Source organism: Sturnira hondurensis, unplaced genomic scaffold (assembly GCF_014824575.4).
Source record: "Sturnira hondurensis isolate 20B ecotype Veracruz unplaced genomic scaffold, ASM1482457v3 Scaffold0016663, whole genome shotgun sequence".
NCBI classification, from domain to species: Eukaryota; Metazoa; Chordata; class Mammalia; order Chiroptera; family Phyllostomidae; genus Sturnira; species Sturnira hondurensis.
Window position 1 is genome coordinate 7963661 of NW_028089294.1, and position 25881 is coordinate 7989541.

Here is a 25881-nt window from a genome sequence, read left to right on the forward strand (position 1 = left end):
CATAGTGGACATATAATATTGCTAAATAAATTATTTGAGATGAGCAGTAGCCTTCCGAATTGTGGGTAATGGGCTAGGAGGAGTTAGTAACCACCCAAGTCTGACAACAATGTATGTGTCCAGTGTGTACTGACAGGCCTTCTTGCTTGTGCAGCACCGAGACCGGCAGCTGGATGCATTGTTACAGGTCGCACAGAGCGGACCTGTTCAGTCAGTGTCCCCGTGAACTCTGAAGGAAAACTCACTCCCACACCACCCCATCTCTGAAGCACACAAGTCCTTGAGTCGCTGCAAGTCTGTGACAATTCATCTGGGCCTCTGTGGGAGGCATGGTGACAAACTAATCCCAGATCACCTAGGAACGCCATAGCTGGGTGCTGTAGTCCCACCGGTTAGCTCCCCAAGAACCCAGCTTGTCTTCCTCGTAACCAGGACAGAACAGGGACTCCAGACCCAGAGTTGCTTGAGGTTGGATCCATCAGCGTGAGGGTCGCTTCCTTCCTTATGTCTCCCTAAGACCAAAGGCAGCCAATGATGTGCTTCATGCTTTGTGTGATGCTGGGAGTGTGTGTGGGTTTGGCTTTGCACGCAGATTTGATTTCCTCATGTGGGCCATTTTCACGCAGTGTACAAAAATCAACAGGGTGTCGGCTCAGAACGAGGGCTTGGCAGCTGAGATTCAGCGCTCCAAAGTCTTCTAGAAGAAGCAGCATCTCCAGCCCCGTGAGCTCTCTGGAGGCAGACGTGGTGCGACCTGGAGGAGATGTGGGGACTAAACAGAGTTTCGAGTTTATTTAACACACAAAGTGGAGCTCTTTGTTTTTACATGTCTGTCATGATCAAGACCTTCGGTAGACCAGGGACTGGGTCGGGTTTAATTTTTCTTCTTGGGCACCTGGCCTTGCACCTGGCACATGGCATGCTTCGTGAATCTGTTGCATTGCACTCAGCAGCACGTTGCCCTCAGAGGATTCTTGTTCCCCCTTCCAGATTAGGAGTAATATTCTTTGTGCTTATCATTTCTAAATTAGTTACAACAAACAGGGATTGATTTTGCAATGAGGAAAAAAGTCGCTGTTCTTGACTTATTTCTCTAACAGGATATCAAGCTCAGCCTCTGCGTTTCTCTCCAGCACAGCAAAAAAAATGTCATCAGACAACTGAGGTTTTGGTAGAGTAAGGGCGTGTGTGGTGTGGTAGGAACTCATTACAGAGGCAAATGTTAAAAGTGTAAGTGCATGACAGTCATTTTAACTAAGAGATTAATAATTAAGAGATTTTAACTAAGAGCTTTAACTGCTGAAGCAAGAAACTCTTCAGAAAGCCACTCTTGGAGAAGAAAGCACAAAGGTTAGGAGCCAACCCAGGGCATTAGCCAAACTGGTTTTGAAGCCTGGACCTGACACCTGTGAGCCGTGTGAACCTGGAGAAGTTATTCAGCCTCCCCAGCCTCAGCTTCTTCATCCCAGAAGTGGACATAAAAGACCGTGCCCACTGTAGCAGGTTGCTAAGGAAAGTAAATAAAATAATGCCTTTAAAGGGTGTATTTAGCACTTAATAAGTTATCAGTGTCATGGTTGTTGTTCATTGGACCTCCCCCCCCCCCCCCCCCCCCCCCCCCCCCCCCCCTTTCCTCCNCCCCCCCCCCCCCCGCCCACCACCCCTTAGTCTGTTCCTTAGGTCTAGTTCTTCCCCGGGCTCAGAGGGTCACACCCTTCTTGGGGCCAGGCTGGAGCCTTCTCTCTGAGCACGCAGATGCTTCTGCACCCCCACCTCCCTTGATCCTGGGGAGATTCTGACTGGGGTGTGTTTTCTCCCAACTTTAAGGGTAGGTCCTACTCTCCCTCTTCAATGTATTCTGACACTTCTCTCCTTCCTTCTACTTAAACTCAACTAGAGACTGCACTGATTAGCTTAGCACAGGGCTCTGCTCAATTTTCCTACAACATTCTCTCCCTCTCATAGAATTGGTGGGGAGGGGATAATCGGGTGGAAAGAACACAGTTCCCATATACCTACCTCCCCAGTTTTCCTTATTAATGTTTTGTATATATCTGTTACAATCAATAAGCCAATATTGAGACATTATTGTTAGCTAAGGCCCATAGTTTACAGTAAGGTTCACTCTCGGTGGTACATTCTTCCCTCGCCTCTTTTTTTGTCTATTCTTTCCACAGATGTCCCTACTTCCTGACCTATTCCCTGCTGCCTCTGAAGGCCCTGCCCTGCTCCATTGTTTGCCCAAAATACATCTAAGTCACCGATGCCTTTGCCCAATCCCCTCTAGCTTCACAGGACAATGTATTTTCAAGGCAATCTCTTTACACATTTTAAGGGAGTGGGGTCCTCACACGTGCATTTAACACAAGACTTTGCTGGCCCGGCCTATCCTATCCCCCTTCTAGGGTGAACCCTTCCTCTGCCGAGCCCCCCTGGGGTTCCAGAGTCAACCAGCCTCCACATGTCTAAGGAGGGTGGAACCCTCAAGGAGGGCAAATGACTCCGCTCCTCACACTCTGTGCTGAGATGCATCCTTCTGACGACTCGCCCACACTCCTGTCCTCATCAGACTGGGAGGAACCGAAAAGGAACCGCATCCAAAGGGCTTCTGGCCCCACCTTCCTTTCCTTCCAGAGCCCCCCTCATTAGCTTCACTAATTAGTTAATGAAAGAACACCTGCAGCACTCCCTAGGCTTGAAAGGAAAGGCCCATCAGTATAAGGTGCTAGTACTGGTGCTGTCATCAGAAGGTGACACTCCCAGTCTTTTCAATGTCCCTGTCACTCATGCTTACTAACACCCCGGGAGTCTGTCTGCAAGTCCAGAGAAGTCCTCCTAGCAACAGGCCCATCCCCTTGGCAACCCGGGGGTTTGTCAGCAACTCCGACAAGGCCAGAAACGCAATACCCACCAGAGTCATGATGTTAGGAAGCTGATATTGGGGGAATGCATATTGTTCTATTCAAGACTTTCACATCCAATCTACAGACTGAGTTTCAGGCCAATGGCACATTTAGGCTGCATCAACATGAATCAGTTTGACTGAATTCGGTAAAATATGTGTGCGTATAATTCAATCAGAGAGCTGCATTCTCTCTATCCACATGACATTAATGATGAATTCTTCACTCTTTAGTCGGTTGTTTTGACAAGTGTACTCACAGATTAAGCTGCCATTTTGCTTTTCTGCTCGATAGGACCTGGGTTAGAAAAAAAAATCTTTGGGCACAACTTTTCAAATGGTATTTTCAGATCAGAGAGGAGATTTGCCATTTCCTCACAGGCTAACACCCCTCACGAATGTGTGTTTCACGGCTTTCTCGCCCCGGCTTGCGCTGCACAAAACTTACAAGCCCCGGTGGAGAATTTGGGGCCAATTTCATCATTAAATAAACTTCTGAAACGCCCCAAGCAGGATCATTAACTTGTCTCCACTACAGACAGAATGTCCGAACAGTCACCTTCCTTCTGTGGGTCCCCACAGGGCTCTGGGTGTGCTCCAGAGCCCCCCCTGGCATGCGGGGACAATTGGGCTATTATGTTTGCACCAAGAGCAAGCAGCCAGCTCACTTCAGCTTTGTACACAGGAGTGGAAAAGAAGGGGGTCACCAAATATAGACCACTGTGACAATTTATTTGTCTTTAGAGTGTTTAAGACATACATACAAGCAGGCCCCAGCAGGTTATAAATGGTCAGCTTTGTGCAATTACCACACAAGTCTGTAAAGTCCTCTGTGTGCAGTCGGTTCAGAAGCTCTCTGGTGGGTCACACCATGTAGGTGGTCTTGACAAGGGTCTCACTCTATGCATCCGTGACAACCCTGGAGATTAAGGACCCAACACCCTTCTCCGCATTGTGTTTAAAACAATTTGTATCAGCGTTTTCCCCAAGATGTCGGTTTGAAATTCCCAACTTTTTCCCCCCAAATAAAATGTTAGAATTAATAACTCTTAAACCTTCCAAAAGTTCTTGTCCAAATCTCAAATTTTCAGGAGAGAAAGCTGGTGGCCGGAAGGGTTCGCACACTGGTTGAGCCAGCTCTGTTCTTATTCTAGCTTTACGAGCATTTCGCAGTCCGGTTTCTTTTTAGCCCAGGTACCGCAAAGGATCGCCAAACTGCTAACTACAAGTGAAATGTGTACTTGTGGGCCCATAAGGCTATTAGAAAAAAGGGAAGAAAGAAAGGAGGGAAGGAGGGAGGGAGGGAGGGAAGGCAGAAAGGAAGATTCAGAGCCTGGTTTTCCCATTCATCCTTTATTGCATGTCTTTTGCATAGAATACTGGGGGGTCTCCGTTGTCCCCACCCCCTCACTGCCCCCTCCCCAGAATCCTCCCACCTATATCACAGAGCACTCACTCATTCACAATTCCTGAGGATTTCAACTGGCTGTTCTGGCCCCTCATCCACTCCTGGAGAGGTCAATGTGCCATCTGTCCCTGCAGTTCAGCACTGCACTTTGCAGACAGAGACCCCTGGGGACAGTGTCTTAACCCCCAGCAGGAGGTGGCCTCCACAGCCCTGCTGAGCTTTAAAGTCGTGAGTCACCGTGAGGGCCAAGTTCCACGCAAAGGCAGCTGCTGCCCAAGAAGACAGGGGTGGGCTGGGGGTGTGAATAAGTGGAAAGGTTGTGTGAGTGACAGCTGTGAGCCACTGTCTTGAAGACAAGCGGCTAAGGGACAGAAGTGTGGACAGAGAAGAAACAAATCTATACAAACACAGGAATAAGATTGTAAGATCACTTAACTTTGTGTTTCAACACTGCCAAGGACAAAACTAAGAGTAACAGGAGAAACCCAAAGCACCTGGCTCCTGCAGGAAGGGACTGCTGCCACCTACTGTTGACAGAGTGACCAAGCAATTCCAAAGTCAGGATGACACCATGGGTCCACCCTAGCTTGCTCTACCCTGCACCCAACATGCAGACAGTCTCCATCCAATCAGCCTCACAACCCAAGCAGAGCGCAGCCCCGAAGAACCTGGTGGTAGGAGGGTGTGCCACCTGGCAGCCTTCTAGAGTTTTTCTTCCTGTTAAGGTCCCCTCTGTGTGTCCCCACCCGAGGAGCCCCACTTCTTCCTCTTTTTTATTCATGGCCTTTTGCAAATGCTAAGCTTGCAAGATAAAGAGGGGAAACCCTCTGGACAGGAAGTAGGAACACAGTCTAGGCTTCCTTCCATGACAGCTGGGACCAGGGACAAGACCCTTAACTGGTCTGACCTCTGTCAGATGGAGTTTCATCTGTCACGCTGGGATAATGACCAGGAAGCATCGTTTATAGTTCAACCTCCTTATAGTGAAGGGGTTAAATGAGCCGCAGGAGCGTCCAAGGCTTTGAGTTTAAATCTCAGCTCCACCACTTGCTAGGTGGGTAACCTCTCTATGCTTCCATTTCCTCTGAAATTGCAGAATGGGGACAAGAACATTGTGTCAGTGAACTTAGACAGCGTGCATGGGAATTAAATGTGATAAAGAATATAGTCATTAGCTTGGTGCCTAGTGGGAAGTGAAAACTCAATACCTGTTACCAGTCACATGGCCATTATCACCAGCCTCTTCTGAAATAGAGGAAGGTGAAATGTTCATGTCTCCCTGAAAAGAATCAAATGCAGCACATATAATTACCCTTATCACAGGTAGTCTGGGTTGCCATTTCCTTCAGTCTATTTCACTCGGTGAAACAAAGGGCATGATCACCCTTATTTCACTTCGGGGGCGCTAATGGGATCTGAGAAACGGATATTTGATCTCAATTCTCAATGGGTTTAGAACAAAAGAAACCTGCAAAGCTCAGATAAACGCGGAACAAAAATCACCAAGATTTGCTGTGAGGACTTTGAATCGTGAGCATCTCCTAGTGGTGATTTCTCAGAGCAACTCTTTAAAGTTCATGATTTAGACAGAGAGAGGGAGAAATTGCAGCAGCCTTTCAGACTTCCAAGGTAGACTGGGCAACCCACAGAGACACTTCACTGGCTTGTTGTCTTTCTTCTTTTCTTTCTTTCTTTCTTTCTTTCTTTCTTTCTTTCTTTCCTTCTTCTCTTTCTTTCTCTTTCTTTCTTTCTTGTGTTTTCTTTTTCCAGGTTTACTGAGATATAAGTGGCATATAACGTTGTGTAAGCTAAACTATACAATACAACGATTTGATACACGTATATATTATTAAATGTTCACCACAATAAGTTTAGTTAACACACCCCTCCCCTCACATAATTACAATTTTGTTCTGGTGGTTGTTATGGAGATAACACTAAAGCTCATAGCAACTTTCATCTACACAATACAGCATTAACTACAGTCACTGCACTGTACACTAAATCTCCAGAATTTATTTCTTCTAATTGAAAGTTTGCACCTTTGACCAACATCTCCATGTCCCGAGCTCCCGAGCCCCTGACAACTGCCATTCTACTCTCTGTTTCTATGAGCTAAATGTTTTTAGATTCCACATGTATGCGAGATCACTTGTCTTTGTCTGCCTGGTTTCACTTACGGCCCTCAAGATCCATCATAGCATCACAAATAGCAGGATTTCCTTCTCTTATGAATGAATTATGTATGTAGATTCCCACATATGTGTCATCCTTCAATGGACGCTTAGGTTGTTTTCATGTCTTGGCTATTGTGAATACTGCTGCATTGTTAAGGGGCTTCTTCCCTACGTTTTGTTTTAGGGGGTTTACAGTTCAGGTCTTACATTTAAATCCTTAATCTATTTCAAGTTAGTTTTTGTGATCAGTTCAATATAGGGGCCCGATTCTATTCTCTGGCATGAGAAGATCCACTTTGCCTGACACCATTTATTAAAGAGACTCTCCTTTTCTCATTAAGTATTCTTGACTTATATATGTTGACATATAGATGCATGCTCTGTTGTGTTGGGCTATGTGTCTCTTTTCATGCCAGTACCACACTGTTTTGATTTCTATAGCTTTGTAACATAGTTTGAAATCAGGAAGTGTGATACTGCCAGCTTTGTTCTTCTTTCTCAAGATAGCTTTGGCTATTTTGGCTCTTTTGTGGTCCCATACAAATATAGAATTAATTTTTTCTAGTTCTGTAATGAATGCCATTGAAATTTTGATAGGGATTGCATTGAATCTATAGGTGATTTTGGATAGGATAAACATTTCAACATTAACTATTCTGATTCATGAACATGGGATATCTTTTCATTTACTTATGTTTTTTTCAATTTCTTTCATTAATCCAAGACAGCTCACTGTTAAAGGGGCAAGTATTAAGTCTAATTTTTCTCTAAAAAGGCACTAGGGAAATTGAGGGCCAGTGAAATTTCACCTCCAGCCCTCTGAGCACAAGATCCACAAGATGCATGATGTTTTGTGTGGCCTGCGCAAATCTGTAAGAAAATATGGCTAACTAGTAAATAATCTCCACTGTCCCTTTGCTGTCTCCCACCCTAATTCATCCCCAGATCCCTTTCCAGGCATAATCAGAGCCCTCTGAGACATTAACTCTAGAAGACCTAAGGAACTAGCTTTCAACATGTCGACTCCACTTCTAAGTTGGTGTAACCCTTAGAGAACATTGCTTTCAAAACAGATATACACATGCATGCAGCTATCATGTTCTCCAACTATCCCATCCACACAGCACAAAGATGTCCTTGGCAGTGTTCACAACTTTGTTTGTTGGTGAAAGTAGTGAGTGGTCACATAAACAACCACACATTCACATGATGAAATATTGTGCCGCCATTAGAGTGTTTGTATCAAACTTGCTCTAACATGGAGGGTTTGTGCTATAACAAAGTTTATAAGGCAAGAGGAAATTTTATATATGCAGTATGATAACAACTATATTAACAGTGCAAATTAAGGGTCTGGCAAGAAACATACTGAACTGTTAGCTGTAGTTTTCTCTAGACGGTAATACTTGGAGTAACTTTTTTCTCTACTAATTAATCTTCAAACATTTCTCTAATTATAATGGGTTAATGTCATGATAGAAAATGATAAGATGAATTCAGAAGTGAACAGGAATCAAGATGACAATACAGGAGGTTCCTAAACTTCCCTCCTCCTCCCATCACACCAGATACACAGCTACACACAGCAATTACTTCTAACAAGAATCCAGAAACCATCAATGGTATGAAACTAGCAGTCAACTCTAAGAAGAAAAATTCACAAGTATGTGGAGATTAAACCATATGCTCCTGAATAATCAATGAGGCGAAGAAGAAATCAACAGGAAAACCAAACCATATCTTGATTCAAGTGAAAATGAAAAAGCTCCAACTCTGGGATGCAGCGAAAGCCATCTGAAGACAAAAGCTTACAGTGATAAGTGTATCAGGCAAAAAGAAAGACCTCAAACCACCTAACTTTACCCCCCAAAGAACTAGAAAAATAAGAACAAACTAAGCCTGAAGTTACTAGAAGGAAGTAAATGTAATTTAAAAATAAATTTTATTAACCCAGTAGCATAAAACTCCTCGATAAAATTATACTAGTAAAAATATTGTTAAAACAAATCAATGGGTCTTTATTCCCATTGCAAAATAGGTCGGCTGGCCACTAAGGGACAGAGAGAAAGAAAGGAAATCAAGCGTGGCCTGGCCTCTCCCAGGTTGCTGGCCTCTGGCGGTGGTTGGTGTGTGTGAGCCCAGGGGGCCTCCGACCCCATGGGGAGAAAGGAGTCATCTCCTTGCCCACCAGATGGCCAGATGGATTCCAAACCAAGAAAGCAGCCGTGAGCGAGGGCACTCATCCCAGCCACCTGACTAAGAGCCAGGAGGACACTCTGAGAAACGTCAGGCCTGGAGTAAAATAATTTCCCAAATAGGAACACATAGCGCCCTTCCAGTGTCCGCCTGGCACAGATGTGCCTGATCCCAAAGTGTCCTGTGCACACTATGGCCTCGGGCCCTTCTGTTGGACAATTAAATACATTCAAATCACAAAATTTTAGAAGTAAAATTATAAATATTAATAAAATTTAAAACTAAAATAAATTAACCATGCTTTCCCATCAAAGTACTATAACCAGTTTCCTGTGACCGCCCATATTTTTTTCAAAAATTTGTCTATGCTGACTCCTCTTCCTCACTACTTAGAGCAATGATGCATTTAAGTAGCCATTCCCAAGGGTGAGATTGAAAAGATTTAACCATGGAAATGGCACCCGTCAGAATGCAGCATGCACCTAGCAGACCGGGCAGCAGCCACGCAGAGCCTGTGCGGCTGTGCGGGGCGGTGGGGGGGGGTGCACCAGAGAACAGCAGGCCCCACTCACCCACTCAACCACCTGCACACCAAATTTCCTGGACTCTAAAAGCTTAATTAACAAAAACATCCAGTTTAATATTAACACAATGACTAGGATCAGAAATGGACAAATTCTCTCTCCCTTAATTCGCCACAGTATTTTCCCAGGTCCTCAAGTTCACGTCCTGATTTAGAATGTCAGCCCCGCTCCATTCTCATACTTCGTGTTCCACCGCCCACCCACAGCTTGGACACCCAGAGTCGGTGCATAATGTCTCTTTCCCTCTTACCAGGAAACTCTAGGATACTCAGCAGCTATTATGGGTTGGACTGTATTTCCCCTCAAAGATATGTTGAACTCCTAACCCCTAGTACCCTAGAATGACTTTACATGAAAATAGCATTATTGCTGTTGTAACTAGTTAAGATGAGGTCAAACTGGAGTGGTGTGGGCCCCTGACCCGATATGATCAGTGTCTTTATAAGGAAAAGTGAGCAAAGACACAGAAGGAAGACGATGATGGAAGCAGAAATTGGGGTGATGACACCACAAGCCAAGGGCCATCTGGGGCCACCAAAAAGCTGGAGAGGCACCGATGGCTCTCCCCGGGAAGGTTCAGAGAAAGGACAGCCATACCAACACCCTTGATTCAGACTTCCGGCCTCCAGAACTTGAAGGAATGAACGTGTGTTATTCTAAGTCACTCTCCTCATGCTACTTTTTGACAGCAGCCCCTCGGAAACCCATACGGCAGCCATCCGCGGACTCTTGAGTTGTTTCTGTATCTCGGCCGTTATAAATGATGCTGCAGTGAACACTGGGGCACACGCATATCTTTTCAAATAAGTGTTTTGACTTACTTTGGGTAAATGCACAGAAGGGGAATGGCTGGGTCATGTGGTAGTTTCTATTTCTAGCTTTTTGAGGAATCTCCACACTGTTTTCCCCCGTGGTTGCACCAATTGACATTCCCACTGATAAAGCACAGGGCGTCTCTTTGCTCCACATCCTCGTCAACACCTGTAATTTCTTGTCTTTTTCATTACATCCATTCTAACAGGTGTGAGGTGACGTCTCGCTGTGGTTTGTGTTTGCATTTCCCTGGTGATTAGTAATGCTGAACACTTTTCATGTACCTGTTGGCCATTGGCGTGTCTTCCATGGGAAAATGTCTATTCAGTTCCTCTGTCCATTTTTAAAGTGAATTGACTGGGACGTTTTGCTTTTGAGTTCTTAATATATTTTGGACATTAACCTCTTTCAGATACATAATTTGCAAGTATCTTCTCCATATCTTCCATTCCATGTGTTACTCTTTCATTTTTTCATAGTTTCCTGGGCTGTACAGAGCCTTTTAATTTGACAAAGTCCCACTTGTCAGTGTTTGCTTTTGTGGCCTTTGCTTTAAATGTCAGACCTAAAAGTCATTGCAAGATCAATGTGAAGGCGCCTATCCTGTGTTTTCTTCTAGGAGTTTTAATGTGTTAACTAATCTGATTGCAGTAAACACTCTATAATATACAGGGTGGGGCAACAGTAAGTATTCAGTCGTTCATATAGAAAATAATACAACAATTAATAAATAATAATATAAGAACAAACTCTGTTTTGTGTACTCACAACTGTAAACCTACTTTTGCCCCACTCTGTATGCATGTATCAAATCATTACATTCGATACCTTAATTTTACACTATATTACATATCAACTATATCTAAATAAGTCTAGAAATAAAAGGGATTTTAAAAATCAGACTAGCCATGTTAAATCATTTTCCTGTGAAAGTTACAATTTTGAAATTATAAAATTAGCAAACTGACTTACTGACATGCTTGCAAAACATCTTAATGAATACCATGCCAAGTGAATAGAAGTTGCTTGTATAAAAATAAATAGATAGGTAGATAAGTGAAAAGACAACTAATTCAGGTAAGAAATTATACTCAAACGATCTAAGTAATTCTTGCAACTAAATAATAAAAAAACACATAAATCAATTATAAAGTGGACCAAAGAGGTATATAGACATTTTTCCAAAGCTGTGTGTAAATAGATACATAAATGGAAATGTATATGGGATGTATATATATACACCCTCCTTTCCATAAGCACACGAAGTTGCTCCATATCATTTGTCGTCGGTAAAGCCTGACCACAATGAAACTGTTTCTCACCTATTAAAATGGCTGTGATCGAAAAGACAGATAATAACAAGGGTTGGTAGAATGCAGAACATAGCAATCCTCAATATTTCTGATGGGAATGTAGAATAGCACGGCTGCTTTTGAAAACAATTTGGCAACTCCTCAAAAATTTCAGTAGAGTTACCACATTACTCAGCAATTCTACTCCTAGAGAAGTAACCAGAAGAACTGAATAACAGCAATATTATATTCACAACAGCAATATTCCTAATAGAGCAAAACTAGAAGCAATCCAAATGTCCATCGACTGATGAATGGAGAGACAAAATATAGTGTATCGTGTGGTGGAATATCATGTAGTCATAAGAAGGAATGAAATACTGATACACACTACAACGAGGCCGAACGTCAAAAACATTGTACATGAAAGAAGTTAGTCACAAAAACCCACATAGTGTACGACTCCATTTATATGAAAATGTCCAGAACTGACAAGTTCAAAAGGTCAAAAAAACAGATTTGTCGTCGTCAGGAGCTGGGGGAGGAGGAATGGGGGGATGAGTGCTGATGGGCACAGAGTTTCCCTCTGTGCTGAGGAAAATGTTCTGCCACTGGGTGCTGGGGACAACTGTGTGCCCCTGCAGCTGTGTCCAAACCACTGAATTATGGGTGTTAAAATGACCAATTTATAGTACGCGAGTTATATCTCCATAAAACTTTGAGAAATTTAACAGAACCCAATTAAGTTGTCAAATGATACAAAACACTCAGAGTACTTTTTTTTTTTGATGCTCGGCATGCCTTTGTTCAAGGGTGGGAGATCAACACACACTGCAAGCCAAAGTACTTTTTTTTTCCCAAAGTACTTTTAATAATAGTCCACACAGTAGCCTACACATTAGGAAGAGTTCAGAAAATTGAGTGACATTGGTATAACTATACTTGATCCATTCCCTTCTACTTACATATATAAACAAAGTTCTTCAACATTTAAAAACTTTAGGACTTCCGCCAAGATGGAGGCATAGGTGGAAACACTGTGCCTTCTCCCACAACCAAGTTTAACTACAACAAAAGTTTTGGAGAACTAGAACACACCCAAAGACCAGAACACGGAATTATACGGAAGTCCGACAACTACGAACCGTTCAACTGGGACAGTAAGAGAGGCGGAACCAGCAGCGGAGCTGGGTCGGGCAAGACAGATCCCCCAACATAGGCACTCGGGCAGCCCAAAGCCAGTCGGGGTGTGGGGCTGACTGACCAAGGTCGCACATTCACGCACAGTGAGACGGACCATGCAGGCCCCAGGGGATGAACCCAGTGGTGGAGGGCTGACAGCGGTGGCACACTCAAGTGCAGTGGAACGAAACGCGTGGGCCTGGTGACAGTGGTGGCTGCAGTGCTGGTGGGGGTCGCGGCAGTGGCGGCAGAGGGAAGCCATTGTACCTCTTTGACCCCGCCCCCACATACAACGTCACAACCCAGCAACTGAGTTGCCCTGCTCAGGTGAAAACCTAGGGCTCCGATTCTGCTACTTAACAGGCACGAACAGCCCAAAAGATGGCGCAAGAGGAACTCAAAGTCCCAGAGTCGATAACTCTCAGCGACCAAGAAATTGCCAGCCTCTCAGAAGCACAATTCAAGACACTGTTTATCAGGATGCTCACAGAATTGGTAGATTACAGTCACAAATTAGAGGAACATATGAAGGCTAAACTAATTGAAATGAAGGGAGATGTCCAGGAAACCAATAGTGATGGAAAGGAAACAGGGACTCAAATCAATGGAATGGACCAGAAGGAAGAACAAAACATCCCACCAGAAAGGAATGAAGAAATGAGAATTCAAAACAATGAGGAGAGGCTTAGGAACCTCCAGGACATCTTTAAACATTCCAACATCCAAATTATAGGGGTACCAGAAGGGGGAAAGAAACAGCCACGAGTGGAAAACTTATTTGAACAAATAATAAAGGAGAACTTCCCCAGTCTGGCAAAGGAAATAGACTTCTAGGAAATCCAGGAAGCTCAGAGAGTGCCAAAGAAGTTGGACCCAAGGAGGAACACACCAAGGCACATCATAATTACATTAGCCAAGACCAAAATGAAGGAGAGAATCCTAGAAGCATCAAGGGATAAGGGGACAGTCACCTACAAAGGAGTACCCATCAGACTGTCAGCGGATTTCTCAAAAAGACCTTACAGGCAAGAAGGGGCTGGAAAGAAGTATTCCAAGTCATGAAATCCAAAGACCTACAGCCAAGATTGCTTTATCCAGCAAAACTTTCATTTAGAATGGAAGGACAGATAAAGTGCTTCTCAGATAAGGTCAAGTTCAAGGAGTTCATCATCACCAAGCCCTTATTATATGAAATGCTAAAGGGACTTATATAAGAAAAAGATGATGAAAATATTAACAGTGAAAGGATAGCAAACACACAGTTATTAACAACCACACCTAAAACAAAAGCAAACCAAGAGGACAGCTAGATCAGGAGCGGAACTGTAGAAATGAAGAACACATGGAGGGTTAGAAACAGGGGGGTGGGAGGAGGAGAAGGGGGGAGAAGGCACAGAAAATAGCATAGATGGTAGGTAGAAAATAGACAGGGGGGAGGGCAAGAGTAGTAGGGGAAATATAGAATCTAAAGAACTTGAGACACGTGGTTATAAACTAAGGCGGGGAGAATGATGGGGGAGGGAGCGTGCGGGTGGAGGGGAATGAAGGGGGGGAATAGAACAACTGTAATGGTATAATCAATAAAATATATTAAAAAAATAAAATTAAATAAAATTTTAAAAAAAACTTTAAATGTTTTTTCAAAAAAAGCTGCATCAATAAAGCCACATACTGGGCAGGGGATAAATGTTTGCAAATATTATATCTGGTAAAGTATTTGTGTGTAGGATACATAAAAACTTACAACTCAATAATAAGTCAAACTGCCCAATTATAAAATGGGCAAAAGTTTTGCATGGACATTTTATTTTAAAAATATGCAAATGCATTAAAAGTGCATAAAAAGATAATCAACACCATTAGTCATTAGCAAGATGAAAATTAAAACCACATTGTAATACTTCTAGACACCCACTACAACAAGCTATACTAAAAAAAGACATTAACATATACTGGTGAGAATTTGGAGAAAATGATAGAGTCAAGAATGGATAAACAAGATGTAGTGTATCCATAAAATGGAATATTACCCAGCAATAACAAGGAAAGAACTGCTGATATGAGCTACAACACAGATGAACCATGAAAACATTATTCTAAGTAAAGAAACCAGACATTATAGACTACATGTGGTATGATCCCATTTATATGATATTTCAGAAACAGAACCCTCTGTAGAGACAGCGGTTGCTCGAGGCAGGAGGTGAATGACAGGAAACCAAGAAAACTGACTCAGTGTTCTACACCAATTTTCGCCATGACTGCACAGCTCGGTAAATTTACTAAAAGTATTGGACTGGACACTAATGGTTGAACTTTATGATATATATAAATATACCTCAGTAAAGCTGTTTTAAAATAGGTAGAAAATTTACACTTATCTGTTTCAAAGAACTGTTTGTCTCCATTATTTAATTCAATGCTTTTTTTTCTGTCATTTTCTAAACACCTACTATGAGGCCAGTGCTGGATATCTCCCTTCCACAGTAACTAACTCACTTACTGTTCTCCTCAGCCCTCTGAAGTGGGGCAATGGTGCCCATTTTTCAGAGGAAGGGACTGAGACTTCAAGCATAAGTGACCTGGCCGGGACGGGCCAGGCTCTCGGCATCAGAGCTGGAATTCCAACCCAGGTCAGTCCAGCTGGGGAGCACCGGCCCGTTGGCAAACCACACTGCTGCTCTGTGAAGGAACGAAAAGAGGTTCAAGGAATCTTTTTTCAGCAAAAGAAAGGAAAGTAGTTGCGGAGGCAGCAAAACTCTCAATTTCAAAATAAATCATGTGCTCTCTGACATGCCAACCCTAGAGAACTGCATTTCAAGACCTTTGCTGCTGACTTAAAACAGGGACCGAATGACTCAAGGCCCAGCCTGCCCAAAGCCAACCCAGCCTCACTGGTCATGACCTCCAGCTGGTTCGGTTGGTCACAGAACAGATGAAATCAGCCTCTCCCTTTAATGCATATACAAATCTCCCAAGAAGGTCGTTTAAATGCAAATTCTAGGGCCCTCTGCCAGGCTATTCTGGCCCAGTGGGGCCTCAGAATCCGTATTTGTAACAAGCCCAGGTACACTGTTAAAATCACAGGCTTCTGAAACAAATGTACCTGGGTTTGAATGCTTTCTTAGCATTAAATTAGCTTTGGCCCTTGGGCCAAGTTAGCATCGCTGAGCCTCAGTTTCCTGATCTAGAAAAAGGGCTGAAAAGAATACTTATCTATTCAAATTGTTGCGAATTTTGAATTAGTGCATGCTTTGAGAAAGCACTCAGTAAGCAGTGGTGTGGTTTTGTTCTTCACACTTTTGTATGGTTTTTTTTTTTCCTGGAGAGTCTGAAAGAATGGAGTTTTGCCAGCCATCCAGATTGAACCCTTTTTCTCAGAATCAGGTCAGGGTAAACATGCCACTGGGTTGGATGGAATCAACCCAACGGAGAAAGCAGAAGAGCCAGAACTGCAGCCCTCAGGCACTGTTGCTTTGTGTCCCTTGTGGGAGATTTTAATATTGGGAGTGGAACTCCATTGACTCAAATTTTTTCTTTCCGAGCTTTCAAAAACCATCCAGAGGAAAATAGCTAAGAGGAAAAACTGTGAGGCGAAGGTGACACCTACTGGCCACGTGAGGCCACTGCAAAGGGCACTTTGGTAGCTTGCCTGCTCCCAACATGGTTTAAATTTTGCTATTTATTCCCTCTGCCCTCTTAACATAGGAAACGTTGTTGTCAAAGAAATATCAGAGATGTGGACAAAAATTTACATGCGCAAGTTTTCATTAGGTATTATTTATAAAAACGGAATGCTGGAAGAACTTAGTTACCTGGAGTGGGGAGTGGCTTAAATGAACTTTTGTACACGCCCGTAATGGCCCATTCGAAGGTCTATTTACAAATCAATTTAATAACATGAAGAAAGTCTCACATAAAGATTTTAAGTATGAAACAAAAGTTATAAAACAAAGCAAACAAAGGATAATGATTTTGCAAAATTGGTGTATGCATATGGTATAGAAAGAAATCTGAAATGAAATGTAGAAAATGTTAATAGTGGTCATTTATGAGATTAACATTTTCTTTTTTATGCATGTCTGTATTTTTCACCTTTCATGCATTAAGCATGTGTTACCTTAATGAATAGAAAGTAAAGGAATAAAAATTGTTTTTTATTTTATCTAGCTTTATTGAGATATACTGTTAATTGACATATAACATTGTGTAAGTTTAAGGTATAAAACTTAATGATTTATATATATATATATATATACTGCAAAATGATTACCATGATGAGGTTAGTTAACACTCCTATCACCTCAATTATGAGGGGGGCACCCCAAAATACAGAATTATCTTCTGGAGGGTGGGCCCCTTGTGGTACAGGTTTCCCCTCCTAGATGGGTTCTAGGAACCCATCCATATCACTGTACCAGCTGGCATTGTTGTGAGAGGCTGTGTTCAGCTCCACTGAATTTTTTTGAAGACTCTTTCAACACTTTTGCCCATTTCATGATGGGCGATTTATGAGCGCACCTGACCATGCCGTGTTGAGTGTTCAGCAGTTTTTGACCAAAAACAGAATGACCTCCATGCCTCGCCCTCCCTATTCAACCAATCTCATCCTTAGCAACTTTTTTATTTCTGTGAGTGAAAAAAGTCCTCAAAAGGATTGTTCTGTCTAAGCGGAAGGGGTGACACACAAAAAAAAAACTGGCAGAAACACTAAAAGGCATCAAAGTCGACAAGTTCAAAAACTGTTTTTGAGTAGTTAGAAAAAAATGTCTCAATGTTGCATTAAATGGAGAGTTCTTTGAAGGCAACTGAATTTTAAACATGTAAAAATAAATACACAATTTTTTATAAATAAATTCTGGGTTTGGGGGAATCCCCCCTTGTACTTACAATTTGTGTGTGTGTGGTGAGCATCTTTAAGATATATTCTCTTTGAAAAGTATGTTTTTTGATAAGAACAATCTCAATGCCATTTTAAGAGAGATCAGCAGCCCCAGGACAGACACGGACGGGGCAGTGGTGAAGCTCAGAGGTGGATAGTTGAGACTCGGATCTCAGGACCTAGAGCAGAAAGGTGGGTGGGTGGCGTGTGAGACAGTGTGCTCCCATGGTGGCATTAGCTGCACCTGACCCTGCAGGACAGTGGAACAGCAGAACGAAAGCACAACGCTGCACACAGAGCTCTAATGCACTGTAATGGGGATGGCCTGTGACATCAAATATTGAGGCAATGGTGGAATGTGATAAACATTGCTTCGATGATGATCATTTCACAATACCATATAAGTGTATCAAAGAACATGCCATACACCTTAAACGTACAAATTGCGATGTGTCAAATTTATCAAAAAAGAGAAAGAAAAAAGAATGAGCCTACCACATTGTCTAAAAAGGAGAAAGCATTTTATTCTCCCTGGCTCTCCTTTTGTATTAACTAGAGAATTGTCTTACATAAATGGCGGTGATTAAAGGTCTGTCCTGCTGGGTAGGTGAGTACAACCGTATCTCCTCAATGAGTGTCTGGCTGTTTCCCCCCAAGCCTTGCTCCCCGCCCCCCCACATCTGGCAAAGTCCTGGGGCTCTCACACACCAGCTCTGTGAAATCATCAGATTCCTCCGAGCTTCAATTCTTCTCATTGATAAAATAAAGATGACAGTAGCCACCCAGCTGACCCCCCACAGCTGAGAGCTACAGGTGAGATAATGCGTTTCAAAAGCAATCCCATGCAAATCACACTCGAGGTCATGGCAGCCAACATCCTCCAGGAAGTGATTATGTGCCAGACTTCACAAGGTGTTTTCTTACATATTATAGCCTTTAATCATTACAAAAAGCCAACGAGTGAGTGTAAACCTCATTTTGCCCACGAGAAAACTGAGTTTATAACCTGCTCAATATTGAACACCTCTCACCTTGCAGAGCCAGGACCTGAACTCAGCTCTGACTCCTAAAGCCACACTTAAACAAATGCCATCCTGCTGCACAGGATCTTAGCACTTGCAGGGGACCCAACAGATCATTAGGCCGAATCCCTGTTGTTGGCAGATGAGGACACCAAGGCCCAGAGAGGCGACATGACTCGCCCACATAACCACCAAAGAAGCTGCAGGCTTCCCCTCACAGGATGTTAAGATCCACTCCATGATCCGCCCACTGTGTGCGTCTGGTCCCCAGGAGCAGGCCGTGGCTTCTGTCCTCAGTCGGCTCCATTCTCCGTTGGTGACCAAAACCTTCTGGATCCACCCTATTATCCAAGGGCCAAATTACACAGCCAGATTGAGTAAAACTTTGAACTTCTGGGGAAAGTTAACTTCTACACAATTAGGTTCTCACCACAGCCAAAGCCAATGGGAGGGAGCACGGGGGTGGGGCAGAGAGGTCACCAGTAGGAGGGCTGCAAGGTCACCACCCACTCGGAGCCCTAGGTGTAGGGTGCCCTCCAAATTTATCATCTTTACTAGGACCTTTGAGCATGAAAGGGAATGCCACTAACAATCAGTCACCACACCCCTGCAGTAAAGCCATTGTCAGAAGCCCTGAGTTGAAGGAGAAGCTACTAGCAAGTGGTAGTTGTACCAGAACCTAGGCCACAGGGTCTGACCCAGGAGGCAGAAAGATGGAAGAGGTTTGAGGCATCCCTCTGGGTATTGGTCCTGAGATAATCAAATGATTTGCTCTTTCCCAACACCAACCGTCACTTCCCTGGTGCTGTGCCTCAGCCCCTGACAGAAGCGGCTGCAGTCTGTGTGTGGGTAGAGAGCTCAGTACCCAAAAATGTCCCCGCTTACCTCACGTCAGCTCCAATTCCATGAGTGTGGCGTCTCCCCCGAAATGTTCACATTCCCTTCCACTTTGTACATCTGCGTGAAAAAGAAAAACCATAATCCAGTACCCATTTCCATATCCTAATCAAGATGAGTATTAGATTTTTTTGCACCGTGAAGTACAGTGTACCTTCCCAAAAACCAAGGGGAGGAAAAAGACTAATCGGGAAGTCATGCCTCCACGTGGGACTAACTAGGAGGATCACAGATTTTTATATATATATATATATATATTTTATTGATTATACCATTACAGTTGTTCTATTCCCCCCCTTCAATCCCTTCCACCCCCACCCTCCCTCCCCCACCATTCTGCCCCCCTTAGTTTATAACCACGTGTCTCAAGTTCTTTGGATTCTGTATTTCCCCCACTATTCTCGCCCTCCCCCCTATCTATTTTCTACCTACCATCTATGCTATTTTCTGTGCCTTCTCCCCCCTTCTCCCCCTCCCACTCCCCTGTTTCTAACCCTCCATGTGTTCTTCATTTCTATGGTTCCACTCCTGATCTAGCTGTCCTCTTGGTTTGCTTTTGTTTTAGGTGTGGTTGTTAATAACTGTGTGTTTGCTGTCCTTTCACTGTTCATATTTTTCATCTTCTTTTTCTTATATAAGTCCCTTTAGCATTTCATATAATAAGGGCTTGGTGATGATGAACTCCTTGAACTTGACCTTATCTGAGAAGCACTTTATCTGTCCTTCCATTCTAAATGAAAGTTTTGCTGGATAAAGCAATCTTGGCTGTAGGTCTTTGGATTTCATGACTTGGAATACTTCTTTCCAGCCCCTTCTTGCCTGTAAGGTCTCTTTTGAGAAATCCGCTGACAGTCTGATGGGTACTCCTTTGTAGGTGACTGTCCCCTTATCCCTTGCTGCTTCTAGGATTCTCTCCTTCATTTTGGTCTTGGCTAATGTAATTATGATGTGCCTTGGTGTGTTCCTTCTTGGGTCCAACTTCTTTGGCACTCTCTGAGCTTCCTGGATTTCCTGGAAGTCTATTTCCTTTGCCAGACTGGGGAAGTTCTCCTTTATTATTTGTTCAAATACGTTTTCCACTCGTGGCTGTTTCTTTCCCCCTTCTGGTACCCCTATAATTCGGATGTTGGAACGTTTAAAGATGTCCTGGAGGTTCCTAAGCCTCTCCTCATTTTTTTGAATTCTCATTTCTTCATTCCTTTCTGGTGGGATGTTTTGTTCTTCCTTCTGGTCCATTCCATTGATTTGAGTCCCCGTTTCCTTTCCATCACTATTGGTTTCCTGTGCATCTCCCTTCATTTCAATTAGTTTAGCCTTCATATGTTCCTCTAATTTGTGACTTTGTTCCTCTAATTTGTGACTATAATCTACCAGTTCTGTGAGCATCCTGATAAATAGTGTCCTGAATTGTGCTTCTGAGAGGCTGGCAATTTCTCGGTCGCTTAGAGTTATTGGCTCTGGGACTTTGAGTTCTTCTTGTGCCATCTTTCGGGTTGTTCGTGCCTGTTCCATAGCAGGATCAGAGCCCTAAAGTGTTCACTAGAGCAGGGCAACTAAGTCGCTGGGTTGTGACGTTGTATGTGGGGGCGGGGTCAAAGAGGGACAATGGCTCTCACTGGTATCGCAGGGCAACTAAGTCGCTGGGTTGTGACGCTGTATGTGGGGGCGGGGTCAAAGAGGGACAATGGCTCTCACTGGTATTGCAGGGCAACTAAGTCGCTGGGTTGTGACGCTGTATGTGGGGGCGGGGTCAAAGAGGGACTATGGCGTCCTGTCCGCCGCCTGCCGCCACGGCCCTCACCGGTGCCGCAGTTGCTGCCGTCACCGGGCCCACGCGTTTCGTCCCACTGCACGCGAGTGTACCACCGCCGTCAGCCCTCGCCCCCTGGGGCCTGCGTGGTCTGTCTCACTGTGCGCGAATATGCGCCCGCGGTCTGCCCCGCACCCCAACTGGTTCCCGTCTGCCTGCGCGCCTGGGTCGGGGGCCCTGTCCTGCCCGACCCTGCTCGCTGCTGGCTCCGCCCCTCTTACCGTCCCCGTTGAACGGTTAGATGTAGTCGGACTTCCGTATAATTCAATTTTCTGTCCTTTGGTTGTGTCTTTGTTTCTCCAAACCTTTGTTTTATTCAAACTTGGTTGTGGGAGAAGGCACAGTGTTTCCACCTATGCCTCCATCTTGGCGGAAGTCCTCTCAAGTCCACAGATTTTTCTTTTAATCAGATTGGCTTATTATCAGTGCCAACTCAGCAGACTCCAGACGGCTACTGATTTAATTGTGGCTCACAATATTGGCTCCAATTACCACCTCGAATCTTTCTGATCCTTGGTACGGACCTGTCTACAACCTAAGGTCTCTATGGTATCTACTGCCAGCCTTTCACGCGGCTGCCTTGTAAGGCTGTCCATGAGTCCATCACATCCATTCATTCATTCCTTCATTCACTCATTCATTCATTCATTTAATAAAACTATCACCAGTCATGGTTCAAATCAACAAAGGTCCCTGCCTTTATGGAGCTTGCATTCTAAAAGAGGAAAGCAGATCGTAAAAAGCAAACATATGAAATAGGAAACTGTACAGCATGTGAGAGGGGTGGTAAAAGAAAAAGTAAAACAGACTTAAGAGAGACCAGGGTTAAAATTTTAAGTAGGGGGTCAAGGAAGACTTTATTGAAAAGTTACGTTTGAGCAAGAACTCAAAGATAAAGAAATTAGCCATGAAGGGATCTGGGGGAAAAGTACTCCAGGCAGAGGGGACGGCCTCTGTCAGAGTCCTGAGGTAGAACCCAGTCTGGCATGTTCCAGAAGCAGGAAGGCAGTAGGCGCGGCTGGAGCAGAGTGAGCGAAGGCGGAGTCTGACTAGAGATGAGGTCAGAGTGGTGTTAGGGGACAGACCACAGAGGGTCACGCTGGCCACTGTAAGGATGCCGACATTTCCTCTTAGTGAAATGAGAAACTATTGCAGGGTTTTGAGCAAAAGATGGCACAATCTGACTAATTTTCTTAAAGGATTGCTCTTGCTGCTCTATCAACACTGGACTGCAGGGGTAGGGTAGAAGCAGGAAGACTAGATAAGAATATGAGAGGCAAGGGATAGTGATGGCTTGGCCCAGTGTGGTAGCAATGAAGGTGGCGAAAGGTGATTGGACTCTGCATGTACTTTGAACATAGACCTTACTTGGCTAGTTCCTGACTGATTGGAGGTAGGATGCAAAAGAAGATGAGGAGTCAAGCATGGCTCTTATGTTTTTGGCTGAGCTATAGAAAGAAGGAAGTTACCTACTGGCAGCTGAGGTGAAGAAGATGGCCTGTGGGCCAGGTGTGTAGGAAGATCAGGAGGTCGGTGGGGGCTTGTTGAAGGTGACCTCCAAGTGGAGCTGTTTAGTGGGCAGTCCGGTAACAGGAGACCAGAAGGCAGTGAGTGGAGAGCTCTGGGAGTCACCAACATACGGGTGGTGTTTAAAGATGGATCTGAATGAGGTCAAAAAGGAACTGAGACAGAGGAGGGAACAGGCCAGGGACTGAGCCCTGAGGCCCTTCAGCATTAACCCTTCTGGAGACAAAGAAAAATCAGCAAATGAGCCTGGAAAAGAGCCACCAGTGAGCTGGAGAATTCAGAAAGCGCAGTAAGATAGTTTCTAATTTCAGTGGGCGCAGAGAAAATTCTATTCTTCACTAACTTTTTTCTCTGATTCTCTGAATCAATGCGAAACACCTTTGGACTCTTTTTCCTTTGCATTGACAGCCTGACCATTTCAAGCCCTCTCTCCGTGAGTACTGTGTACGCCTAGTAGCAGCCAGACCAGCAGCCCTGATGTCAGGAAAATGTCTCAGACAGGCAGCCCGTCTGCTGCTTTGATGCGCCCCATGTCCACAGGGACAACTGCCAATCCAAACAGATCCCACAGATTGTGCCATACCCAAAGCTTTCAGAACACAGAATGAGAGTGCGCTCAAGCCAGCTGCCTGGGGCAAAATGCCAGGGTGTCATGCAGCGTGTGGGTGCCCAGCAGTGTGGAGAAGGTGCTGTACTGAACCCAGGGAAGAAGACAGATAAACCTGTAGAGCATTCTACAACTTGTAACCTCTTGTCCCTACAAGGATCCTACTCTATCTCCTTGTGGGCAACATGCAGAAGTTGCCTGGAGGAGGAAACAATGTCCAGGAATTCATTTTTGTGGTTTTGAGAACACAGAACTCTACCATCTTATCTACACACTGACTCGTGTTTGAAATGCCACCGTAATCAGAGTTTAATCCCTTGATTTAAAAATGGTTTTTTTGTGTGTGTGTGTGTGTTTTTTAATAAACCCTGCTACCCATCACTTTCAGCTCAAAACGGAAATACAGTTTGGTGGAGAGAAACAGGAAGAAGGGAGGGGGTGTGGGATCATGAGGATGGAGAACCCACCCACCTCCCAGGGTGGAATGGTCCAGGGAAGCAGGAAAGGGAACCTCACCACCTGGAGTTGCCCCAGCTGACGGATATAGGAGGGGGTCAGGGTGATGAGTCAGAAACTCTTTGGTGATGCCTTAGAGCTGCCTATGCAAATTATAGCGGGGGTGGGGGTGGGGGGAGTGGAGAGAGTGCCTCTTTGTTACCAAGGAGGAAGCAGCCTAAACCCAAAGGCCTTGCTGGCACATAGAAGCCAGAAGGAGATCTGGTGACTATTCTGAGGGTCTGAGGGCAGGTTTTTCACTTTGACCTGAAGGAACCTCAACTCCCTCCCTCTGCTCTCTCCCCTGTCAGATTGCTTCTGGCCGTCTGCTCTTCACCCACATCTACATCTCACCCCCAAACTTTACCCCGTGCTGAGAAACACTCAATACTGGGATTCTTCACTCCACGTCGTTTCATACCCCATATTTCTCACCTCCTTTCCTTGGCATTTCTGAAAATGGCTTTCTGTTGAAGGAGAGAGGTGGAGGGGGTTCTCTGGACCCACTGAATCTTGGTGCTCTGAGTCAGCCACTCCCCCGAGGGCAGCACTCTCAGAACCTACTAGAAATGGTCGGCTGCCCTTCAGGCTGGCCCAGGAAAAGGAGTCCAGGCCCTGGCAACGCACAACCTCGCCGCAGGCTCCTGCCCGGCTTCTGAGCTTTGATCTCCTGCAGCACAGCTCCTGGGTGATTCCAGAACAAGATCAGCCTGTTTGGGAAAGGTCAGCAGGCGCACGTGATCAGAGTGAGGTGAGTGAGGAAGAGCGTGGTAGGAAGTAAAATCAGAAAGGTGGAGAGGCCAGATCATGTAAAATCTAGCCAGCCGTGACAAAGGCACCAGATTCTATTTCAAGTGAAATGAGAAGCCACTGGGGGCCGGGAGGGGAGGGGTGGCTCAAGCAGTAGTAACACCAGGCTGTACTGTCAAAGGGTGGCTCTGGCTCCTGCATGGGGAGGAGACTAAGGAAGGCCAGGTGAGAGATTATGGCGGTGTGACCCCCTATTAGGAGCAGCACCCTGCAGTGGACAGATCAGGACATAGTATAAAAGAGCACAACAGGATTTGCAGATGCTCTGAACTGAGAGAGAGGAGTCAGCAACTGGGTCAAAATTTTTCATTTACTGAGGTGTGGGGAGAAGATGTGGGGGAATGCATGGAACCGGAGTTCATTTTTGCATATCTTCGTGCGAGGCGTCTTTGGGACATCCCAATGGAGATGTCTAGAGTTCAAGGAGAGGTTGGGACTGGAGATACAAATTTGATGATCATCTGCACGTAATTTTAGAGCTGTGGGACTGGATGAGATTACCCGGGAAGGGAGTATAGTTGGAAAAGAGGTCTGAGAACTAAACCCCAGAACACCCCCACTTTTAGGAGTCAGGAACACAGGAACGATGCAAGACAGAATGAGAGATTGGTGAGGTGGGAGAACCAGGAGAAAGTAGGACCTACAAGCCAGTGGGTGAGTGATCAGCCAAATCATTTTGTCTGAGAACTGAGTGAAAGGAGACTGAGAATTAAATCGGAGTTCTAAGCCATGTTCTGCAAAGCGCCAGGTTTCCTGGAGTCCCCACAAGGGTGGGGCAGGGGCAGAGAGTGTGGGGAGGTGCAGTGGGGGTGGGTAGGGAAGATAGAGTGTGGTTGAATAAGGCTTAGCCAACAGGGTTCCAGGCCTCTCTCCCTGCTTCAGCCACACCCCGTTCTCTTTTAGCTTTGGGGGTTTGTGGAAGATTTCCTCTGACAAAAGGGTTCTATGACTTAAAACGCAAAACTTTGAAAACTGTTGGAACACATTCTATCACTAGGAAAGGGAACAGAATGAGGGAAGAGACTCTTTCTGAAGCACTGCCCCCAGGGAAGAAGCTAAAGCTGAGGGTGATCATTTCTGAGAATTCTCCCAACTCTAAAACACTTGAATTCCTCTTTCTTGGTCCCAGCCCCTGAATAGTAATTTTGGTTCAGACTCCTCCCATGCTCTCATCTTGATGGCAACACATGACCTAGATGGCTCTCACGCATGTGCTTGATAACATTTATGGGCTTTTGAGGAGTGGTGTAGGAAACATCTAGTTGATCAAGTGCTTC

At 44.6% G+C, this 25881-nt stretch overlaps 1 long non-coding RNA gene across 2 annotated transcripts; it reads right to left on the bottom strand.

Moving 5' to 3' along the window:
- On the bottom strand, positions 1-24433 carry LOC119001398 (uncharacterized). Of its 2 annotated transcripts, none has more exons than XR_005069561.1 (3): positions 24230-24433; positions 19344-19415; positions 1-754 (listed from the first exon to the last, which is right to left on the bottom strand). It is a non-coding gene; the product is annotated as an uncharacterized LOC119001398 (long non-coding RNA). The 2 variants fall into 2 exon arrangements; XR_005069560.1 differs by lacking the exon at positions 1-754 and adding an exon at positions 18719-18799.
- Positions 24434-25881: the final 1448 nt, after the last annotated feature.